The 6287-nt window shown below is 38.8% G+C and overlaps 1 pseudogene; it reads right to left on the reverse strand.

The window, feature by feature from the left end:
* Positions 1 to 2759: 2759 nt before the first annotated feature.
* Positions 2760 to 3697, reverse strand: LOC144226108 (olfactory receptor 6C2-like; annotated as a pseudogene).
* Positions 3698 to 6287: the final 2590 nt, after the last annotated feature.

Here is a 6287-nt window from a genome sequence, read left to right on the forward strand (position 1 = left end):
AGACATAGGGTATCAGAATGGTTTAAAAAAAAAGAGCCATCTATTTGCTCTCTATAAGAGACCTATTTTAGATAGGAGGACACCTTCATCACCTTCATATTGAAGGTGAAGGGATGGAGAACGATCTATCATGCTACTGGAAGTCAAAAGAAAGCTGGAGTAGCCAAACTACTATCAGACAAACTAGATTTTCAACTAAACGCTGTACTAAGAGATGAAAAAGGACATTGTATCATAATTATGGGGTCTATGCATAAGAAATAACAATTATAAATGTTTATGCCCCCAACTTGTAACACCCAAATAGATAAAATAATTAATCACAAACATAAGCAATCTTACTGAGAAGAATGCAGTAATTGCAGGGGACCTGGATACTCCACTTACAGCAATGGACAGATCATCTGGGCAGAAAATCAATAAAGAAACAATGGACTGAAATGATACACTGAACTAGATGAACTTCACACATATATTCAGAACTTTTCATCCAAAAGCAGCACAATACACGTTCTTCTTGAGTGTACTTGAAACAGTCTCTAAGCTGGATTACATTCTGGATCACAAAACAGCCCTCAATAAATATAAAAGAACTGAGATCATATCATGCANGGCACTGCTAAGAATTGATCCAAAAGATACAGAAGTGCTGATTCACAGGGCCACATGCACCCAAATGTTTATAGTGGCACTTTCAACCATAACCAAATTATGGAAGAGCCCAAATGTGCACCAACTGATGAATGGATAAAGAAGATGTGGTTATATTTACAATGGAATACTACATGGCAATGAGAATGAAATCCTGCCATTTGCCTCAACATAGATGGAACTCAAGTGTATTATGATATGTAAATAAGTCAGAGAAAGACAGATACCATATATTTTTACTCATGTAGAACTTGAAAAACTTAACAGAAGACCATGGAGAAAGGGAAGAGGAAAATAGTACAAAACAGAGAGGAAGTCAAACCATAAAGAGAACAAACTGAAGGTTCATGGGGGAAGCCTGGGGTGAGGGGAAAATAGGTGATGAGCATTGAGGAGAGCACTTGTTGGGATGACCACTGGGTGTTGTATGTAAGTGAGGAATCACAGGAATCTACCCCTGAAAAACAGAGCACATTGTACACACTGTATGTTAACTAACTTGACAAATAAATTAAACTAAAAAATAATTATGGGGGCACCTGGGTGTTTCTCAGTTAATCGTCTGACTTTGGCTAAGGTAATGATCTCATTCACGAGTTCGTGCCCTCATTGGGCGCTGTGCTGACAGCTCAGAGCCTAATACCTGCTTCAGATTCTGTGTCTCCCTGTCTCTCTGTCCCTTCCCTATTCATGCTTGCGCTCTCTCTCTCTCTCTCCCTCTCTCTCTCTCTCTCTCTCTCCCTCTCTCTCTCTGTCTCTCTCTCTCAGAAATAAAAACATTTTAAAAATCTTTTTAATTTTTTAAATTTTAAAACTGTTTACACATGATTTAGTGAATTCATATACATGGTAAATCCAATCTAGGAATTACTGCTTTGAATGCTTTGCTTTAAATATCTGCTTTAAATATTTTGAGACAAGTATAAATACTTATTCAACACATAAAGTCAATTCATATATTCTCCAACTCACTATTTTAAAATAACACAAAAAATTTTAATACCAAATAAAAAGTTTGATGTTTATCTGACAGAAAAGATTATTTTAGAAACAGGCCATGAGGGAGGGAGGTGGGGGACATAAAGGAATAAGAAAGCGGCTGCCCCAGGACCTCTCCACACTGTCCCCGACCCCTTCAGTGGCTGTCCAGTTAGTTCATCCTTCCTCCATTCTACCCTTTTCATAATCTCAGCCCCTCTGGTCCTCATTGTTTCAGCAAAATCTGATGACTTCAAGTCAATGATTTCTGTGTTTTACCTGGCTTGCATCAGTAGCTGCTTTTGGAATAATTACTCAGAAAACAAAGCCTATCAGTTATCATTACAGACTATTTGGTTACATTCGTGTCTATGTTCATGATTTTTTAACATGTTTTAATAAGTTCAGATTACAAGAGACAAGGATGATTATTACAATTTTCTTCAAATCCACATGTTTATGGTGAGGCAGCTTTAACAAAGTAGAGTTGAATGTGAAGGGAGCTTGTGTTTCCTAAAAATCAATGTTTTTATGCCCTTGAAAAGAGAAAATACTTTGAAAGAAGCACTGTGGCAAGGAGGGAAAAGCAGTGACAAGAATGGAATAGATTCAACACACAAGACTAATGACTAAGGTATACATGACAAGACTAAAAAGAGTTGAGGGGTGCCTGGGTGGCTCAGTTGGTTATGCGTCCAACTCTTGATTTCAACCCAGGTCATGACCTCTCAGTTCATGGGATCAAGCCATGAGTCAAGCTCTGCTGACTGCCCCAAACCTGCTTCAGATTCTCTCTCCCTCTCTCTCTGCCCTTCTCCTGCTCATGCTTTATAAACAAACAAACAAATAACATTTAAAAAGAGTTGATTGAAATGTAGATTAGGAAGATATAGACTTTCCAGAGTAGAAAAATCTGCATAATGTGCATCTGCATAATGCTGTGCCCATCACAATTTTTCCTTAGATTATCTTCTCAATTTTATTTATTGTTCCTCAATATAATGAGAACTGCACAACTCCCATCACTTAATATCCACCTATATGATAAATCGATAGTTTGTAATATATGGTATCATCTCAGTATATAATAAATTGTTTTCCACTTCAATTTAAATTCCCAAGTTGAGAATCTAATATTTCTTTGAGAGAAATGCAAGTCTTTTAAGGATGTCATGGAAAGACTGCCTTACTTGTTTATTTCTCAGGGTATAAATGAAGGGGTTCAACAAAGGGGCAACAGATGTCGTGAGCAGAGAAACTGCCTTATTAATGGTCACTTCATCCTTAGCTGAAGGTTTGATATACATAAAAATGCAGCTGCCATAGGTGATGGAAACAACAATCATGTGGGAAGAACAGGTGGAAAAGGCTTTTGTCCTTTGCTGGGCAGAAGGTAATCTTAGAATTGTCCTAATGATGTATATGTAGGACAGAACTATACACACGAGTGTCATTATGAAGGTCAACACAGCACAGACTATGACCAGCTGCTCTATGGACCACGTATCTGAACATGAATTCTTCAGTATTGGAGAAGCATCACAGACAAAATGGTCTATAACAGAGTCACAGAATTCCAGATGGAGGCTCAAACCAAGGGGTGGAAGGATAATCAATAAGCCAGATACCCAACAAGAGAGGATGAGATTCCAACAGACTCTGCTGTTCATGATGGTCACGTAATGCAGGGGTTTGCAGATGGCCACATAGCGGTCGTAGGACATCACAGCCAAGAGGAAAAATTCTGTAGCTCCAAAGAGAACAATAAAAAAGATTTGACTGAAGCAGGCCTTGATGGTGATGGTTTAACCCCACTTGATATCATGTACAGGTATGTGGGGACACAGGCAGTTGTGAATGAGATTTCTAAGAAGGAGAAATTTTGAAGAAAAAGATACATAGCTGTTTTTAAATGAGAATCCACCAAGATGAGAGAAATTATGGCCAGATTCCCAATGACACTTAACATATATGTGAGAAACAGAAAGATAAAAACCAGAATCTCTAGTTGTGGGTCATTTGTCAAACCCAGTATGCTGAACGTTGTTATTGCCGAATGGTTTCTCATCACTGACTTCATACTACTGCCCAATCTTCCCATAAATGTTACAGAAATTGGATCTGAGGATCAATGTTGCAATATAACAGAATCAGACAGTGTCTACCAATACTAAGCAAACAAAGTCACATGCATTTTCTTCTGTAACTTGATAATCAGGTTTTGATGAGGTAATTCTCTCCGCTCCACTGAAATATACAGCTGGGAAGCTAAACTATGGGAAGTTTCTCCTGAAAATTGCTGCTACTGAAATTGTTTTTAAATATTTCATGGTCTCCCAGTTCACAGCACTTGTTTCCAATTCATTTTTTAAGCCCATATTTTGGAGGAGATTTCCCCTATTAGATCAGAAGTTGACAGCTTTTGAGCTATACTTTGATGTGTCATAAAGTCTCCATATTCCAAGACTTTTGCACTCAAAAGCTAAATCTTAAAATGCCTTTGCTTTAGGTTTTAGTGCTTGATAAGATGCAAAATATATGGAGGTTGTGGTTATGCCCTACTTAGATTTTCCAAATCTCTCTCCTAAGGAACTAGGCATTATTTAAAAGTCAATTGGATTTCTCCCAGAAAATAGTCCTTTAATAGCCCTTTCTCCTGATTTTCTTTAAATTTGTCTGTTTACCCCCTATTTTTCATCTCTGTCCTCAGCAGAGAGGGCTTTAATGCATGACTATTTTAATATAATTTGAAAACCATGGGTAAAGTTACAAATAGCTGAAGGATTTATCAAAACATACTTTGCTTTCCCTCTTTCATTGTCAACAGAAGTGTGATTCATGTTTCAGTAATGCACAGGCATTAAGTGTATAGACCTTGAAACAGTTTATCTGGAATCAACTCACATCTTTGTGATCTACTAGCTCAATGACCTTAGGCAAGTTATGTCATCTCTGTGCTCCCAGTTCCTAATATGAAGTGGTTGTAACAGGAATGCTATATCGTACTATCAGGGCACCTGGTTGGTTCAGTCCATTAAGCATCCAACTCTTGGTTTCAGCTCAAGTCATGATCTCATCATCATGGGATTGAGCCCCATACATCAGGCTCCACAGTCAAATATCAGACTCCACTTGGAGTGTAGAGCCTGCTTGGGATTCTCTTTCTCCCTCTACCCCTCTCTGTCATTCACGCTTGTGTGTTCTCTCTCTCTCTCTCTCTCTCTCTCTCCAAAAAATAATAAGTAGATACATACACATAAAATCAACTCCCATCAAGTACAGATTACTATGGTGCCTTGCCAGGTTACAGAGATCATGATAGAAAAAGGTGCATTACCCTGGGTTTATGAGACAAATGCTTTGCAAACAGGTGATATCAGTACTGAAAAATGGTGGATATAAAAAAAATAGAATGTTTACCAGTGGTAATTGAGACATATGGTATATAAATATAGATAGATACCAGATAGATGAATAAGAAGAGACAGACAGAGAAATGGAAAGATCTAGAGAGAGTGATTATAAACCTGTTTCTTTCAGGCAAATCATGGTACATGGGATTGCACCAACTTAATGATGCATAAAATGAATCCTTCCCACATTTTTGACTGATGAAGTTTGGCCTGAAAACGTCCCAGTACTCATCTTTGACATTCCACATTGTTTCACCAGGAAGCTATGCCTCAAATGACCCTAGTGAGCCTTACAGTTGAACAAAAACATACTAATAGGATCAGTTAAGTGTATACATATACTAACTATATATGTATACACATGGTTTCTGAATGTATAAAAAATACTATTCTAATTTTAAATTGGGAACATTTCTATGCTAGGAAACTAAAAGAAAAACAATAAACTTAAAAAAAATAAACTTAAAAAAGATCAATGAGGAGTTCACAAGCCTCTCTAGCTCTGCAAAAGTTGGTGTCCTGATTTTCTCTGGACAAACATATCTTTACACTTACCATCCTGTTTATTTCCTCCACCGAAACATGCATGCTGAAAACTACTTTAAAGAATCCTTGGAGGTGCTGATTCAAAATCTCTAATGAATTTAAAGTGCAATTTACTGGGGGCAAGAGGCAAGATGGTGGATAAGTAGGGAGCTCCGTACATTTTGCTCACCCGCATCTCTCAGAGAAGACCTGAAGCCATAGAACACTGAACCGCAAGAGGCTGGGACAAAAAGAGACAGAGTCTACTAAGAAGACAGCCTCATAGGTGTGTAATTGTAAACTGGGGAAGATAAAAATGGGCCGGGACCCGTAGACATGGAAGGGAAGGAGCCCCCTCCGTGGAGAGATGCGGAGACGAGGGGAAGATAAGGAGTGACTGAAACTGCTCATAGAACTGTCCCTGGAGAAAAGAAAAATCTCAGCCCTGGAGGGAGAGGGATCCTATTTCTAGCTGTAGTGCTTTCTTTGGGCTGGGTGCCCTGGTCCCAGGAGGTACAAGAAGACTGCTCCACTGCTCTCCTCGCTCAATCCCCAGCTGGCAAGAGGCCTGTCCTGCGGGATTTCATTTCAGGCAGTATCATTAAAGTGTGCAGACTACAATCTGGAAACAATGAGGGGCTTCTGACATAGAACACGGCCCACCTTGCCTACGCCCGTGGCACAGGGAGATCAGATCCAAAAGAGTGATTTGCAACTCTT

The sequence above is a fragment of the Crocuta crocuta genome, unplaced genomic scaffold, assembly GCF_008692635.1.
Source record: "Crocuta crocuta isolate KB4526 unplaced genomic scaffold, BGI_CrCroc_1.0 scaffold549, whole genome shotgun sequence".
Classification (NCBI taxonomy): domain Eukaryota; kingdom Metazoa; phylum Chordata; class Mammalia; order Carnivora; family Hyaenidae; genus Crocuta; species Crocuta crocuta.